The sequence below is a fragment of the Rhagoletis pomonella genome, unplaced genomic scaffold (assembly GCF_013731165.1).
Source record: "Rhagoletis pomonella isolate Grant_MI unplaced genomic scaffold, Rhpom_1.0 Rhpom_scaffold_00011, whole genome shotgun sequence".
NCBI classification, from domain to species: Eukaryota; Metazoa; Arthropoda; class Insecta; order Diptera; family Tephritidae; genus Rhagoletis; species Rhagoletis pomonella.
The window spans coordinates 24,041,076-24,045,559 of NW_023458565.1; the positions used below are offsets into that span (position 1 = coordinate 24,041,076).

Genomic DNA, 4,484 nt, shown 5'->3' on the forward strand with positions numbered 1-4,484 from the left:
AATATGCAATGAAATATTTTGCATATGGCCGAAAACGCAAAAAAAAACGCTAAATTGCATAACTCGTAAATTTAGCAAAACAATTAACTAAAAACATTTTCCATTCAACTCACGTCCGGTAAATATCCGGCTGGAAATGAAATTACGTTCCACGCTGGCGCTGTTTTTTGCGCTAAACCTGGCGGGGCAGTAAACAAATTCCAGTTCAATATATTTAATTCATTCATTTTAGAGATGTTTCGATTAAAATGTGCCTTTGCCTTTTTTAATCTTAATTAAGGTGTTATAGCCTATTTAAAATTCAAACAAAATTTTAATACTAAAAATAAAAGCTCGTATTTGAAAATAGCGCTTCGAAAAATTACGATATAAAAATAGTAGTGTAAGTAATGTTTAAATTCATATATTGGATAAGATTCTGCCAAACTTGATGTGTTCAACGCCATAAGCAATTACATATCCCACACCTAGATCTAAAGTGCGATCAACTCGAATACAATTTTGCGCGATTTTTTTGCATAAATAAACTAACAGTTATAATTTCGAGAAAGTAGAGAATTTCGTTTACTTGGGAACCAGCATTAACACCGATAATAATATCAGCATGGAAATCCAGCGCTGAATCATACTTGCTAACAAGTGCTACTTTGGACTAAGTCGGTAATTCAGGAGTAAAGTCCTCTCTCGACGTACCAAAAACCACACTCTATAGGTCACTCATCATGTCGGTGCTGGCATATGGCGCCGAAGCATAGACAATGACAACGTCCGATGAGACGGCTCTTGGGGTATTCGAAAGGAAAAAGGAAATTATTGATGGTCAAAATTTAAAAATTAAGAGAAATATGTTTTTTTTTTTTTAATTTTACCCGATAAAAAATCCAAAAAGCCAAGTCCGATAATATATTAGTATATACCATTTTAAAGGCTAATATATGCTATTCTCAGATAATATTCGATCTTTGAAATGGAATCAAAAATAGTCATTCAAAAACTTATAAATCTACAAAATCGTATTTTCTGACATAAATCGACAAGTGACGACCTCTAAAAAATCTATAAAAATAGGCAATAATATTTGTCATAAAAACGAATCAAATTAGGGGGTAGGGTCTTGAAATTTCAATAAGAAAAGCATTTTCGATGGGCACCCTAATATACATACATGTGTAAAGTGTTACAATACTGGTTCAGTTGAGATGATTTTAACCGCAGAGAACTTACGCAATTTAATTCTCCGATCGCCTAATAACATTCCATGTACATACATATGTATTTCTTCGAAGATTACTGTCGTGGCGACCTCTTTTGGCCGACTTGAATAATCCAGTTGCATATCTGGATCGTTCCGATTACGTAGACTTGACTGTCGCGGGAAGGCGGAACTTTCGGATTCATATTGCTAAATAAGCAAATGCAATTAACTTTATCCATTTCCAATTAAATAATCTATGTAGCTTATTTAAAACTTGGTAATAGTCTTAAGCATTTACTAGTTTACAGGAACAATGTTGAATTTAAAGTTACTAAGCGAGAAGTTCAAAACGTCACTGAAATCGTAGGGCAGACTCAAAATTATTTTATACCAAAATAAGGTCCACATTGAAATGTTCATAAAATCCCTACTAATCTAAGAAAAATTAGAATTTTGAACTAATTGTTTTTATTATTAAACGTTGGTATATCGTTCGTTCGCTTGAAGTACGCACTAGGGATGTTAATTTTTTCGCTTTTTATAATCCCGGGATTTTAGGGATGTCGTTATCATAATTCCGGGATTTAGATAGTCTTTACTTTTCAACAACTTAAATCGAAAACATAGCTTCTATATTGTTCAGAAGCTCTCCTACCATAAAAAAATTATAAATAATTGGGTTTGAAACCTACTTTTTTATTTAAAGTGGCGTTTTTATTTTTTCTCTCTGACGTCAGGATTTATTTTAAAGGACTTTGTAATTTCAACGATATAAGTTATTACAAAAATTATTTGAAAAATTCAATGCAATGTATTTAGAATAAAAATACGGGTACCAAATTCAAGAGGAACCTTCTTTAGAATTTAACTATAACAATATGGGTACTAAATGAAATAGGAAATTTCTTTAGAATTAAAAAAGAACTAAAAATTTTTGGATTCACGAAGACGAATAGGTAAATTTTTAAGATGATAAAGTTAGACGGACGAAATTCGAGGATGTTATCGAGTTATATAAGTCCTTAACATAAAATTTTTTCAAAAACAAATATTGCGAAATTTCAAGGATAAATTTTACAAGGACATTTTCAATACTTACCAATCCTTATGCACAAAAAAAATTGAATTGAGTTGAATTGAATTGAAAATTGAAATTGAATTGAGTTAGTTCCGGTTAGTTCGCGCGAACAAATCAGACGTTACTGCAGGGATGTGCGCGAACGAATTCTCGAACATATCATACGTTAGTGGCTAGATTTAGGTGGGCGTCGCACAATGTGGGCAATGGAATTTTTTCGTGACAAATCTAATATCTCGAGAACGAAAACAGTTAGCGAAAAAAAGGAGAATGCAAAAATGCTATTGTATATCTCGGTTCTCATGCACCGTGGAAACGGATTTCTTGACATAAGATGAGCATAATCTGATGTTAAAAATTAAAAAAAGAAAGTGAATTGCATACTGCATTTTTCCGGTCAAAAAGGAAACGAATTTAAAATTCCCATATTTTTGACGGTAATTTAAAAAACAAAAAAAAATTGGTTGGCCCAGCAGAGGAATTCGGGTCTTGTTCGGGACTAATTCGCGACCAGTTCAGAACTTTTTCGGGATCACTTTGGACCTAGTTGGGAACTATTTCAGGACTTTTTCGGGACAACTTGGAGTCTAGTTCGGCCTCATTTCGAGACTAATATGGAACACATCAAATTTCATGAGTATATGGAACTAACGCCGTTTTTTTTTTTATCCAACGAGAGTATTTTTTCTGAACTTTCCATGTCAAAAGCTTTAAAATACTGCGGTTTTCGTTCTCGAGACATTCGATTTTGTCACACAAACTTTTTTTTTTACACTGCGCGTCGTTCTTTTTATTATAATTGTAACCACATCTCTAAACATACTGCCAAAAAACTTAACAGATGCAATTTAATTCAGCTTTAATATATCTTCAACATTTACTAGTACTGACTTTGGGCTTAGTGTTTTTTGGCACTGTACACTTAATTAAAAAATTGTTTTTTTAGACTGGATGTTTTCTTAATACCATAATTTTCCGTACTTTCATGTTACACAATTACGTGATGCTGCATTTTTTCTGCGCCGATTTGCCACGTAAAACTCTCCGTTTCGAGGTTTTTTAGCATAACTTTAGACACAACTACAAATTTTAATGCGACCTTTGAAGTGAACTTTAAAGTTAAAGGTTACTTGAGAAAACAGCCCTTAGCAACTATTACAACTAAGCTATCACTCTTTGAACAAAGCAAGAAACCAAAGTATGGCTTAAGGATAGCTAAAAATTACTAAAGAATGGGTTTGATTATTAAAAATTAGTTAAAAACAGGAAACGTAGCGGTTATATCTTTATATTTAAAATAAAAACTTAACGAATAAAATTGGATCTATATTTTTGCGATCAAATTTAAGCGTTATTTTATTATTATTTTTCGATCAAGAAAATTTCTTAGTTTTGAATATTTATTTTTTCCATAAATTTTTGATCGTTGTTTTTTGTTTTTTAATTTTTGCGATCGTATTATAACCATTATTTTTAGATTTAATTTTTTAGATCAAAAATATAAAAATTAGTCGCAATTATAACGGTTAAAAATAATAGAAAAAATAAAGATACAAAAAAAATGGTTTTGATCGGAGAAAATAAAAATCACAAAATATCTAAAAAAAGTTAAAAAAGTAAGAAACCGAATTTAACGTTTATTCTTGATCGAAAAACTGACGGTAAGAACAAATAAGAATTTCGCAATGATCTTAAAACAAAAATCTTGATATTCAACGGCTATTTTTAGCCCATGCTTAAAACCCAAAGGCAAAGTAAATTTTGGGCGATCATTTGCTGTTTCATTTCATTTTGTTTTTTTCTGATCTAGGACCTAAAAATGAAAAATTCTATATATCCAGAAGACGCCTCCAAAAAAGATGACATTTCACAAAAAAAAAGAAACATCGAATATTCTGCGTTTGGGCCATATGCTTCTTATATGTAATAAAAAAAATGTATTTTATATTTCGATAAACAAAAATCACGCACGTGCTAATTCTTCTGCCTATAAATTTAGTAACAAAAAAAAAATAAACAGAGAAAATAAATAAAAAGCAATTATTTAAAATGTTTTGAGAATTTATTTTTGCTATCTGTTTGTTGAAATTATTTAGAATTACAATTGCATATACTATATAATATATGTATTTGTTTATACATTAGTATATGCACACTAATTTCCTTTTACTTTTCATTTACTGCTACTCACGCGCTATTTTAGGCTAATTA

The 4,484-nt window shown here is 30.8% G+C and overlaps 1 long non-coding RNA gene across 1 annotated transcript in view; it reads right to left on the minus strand.

The window, feature by feature from the left end:
- LOC118746875 overlaps positions 1-4,484 on the minus strand; it is a 14,537-nt gene that overhangs the window by 9,364 nt on the left and 689 nt on the right. The gene's annotated exons all lie outside the window — the stretch shown is intronic.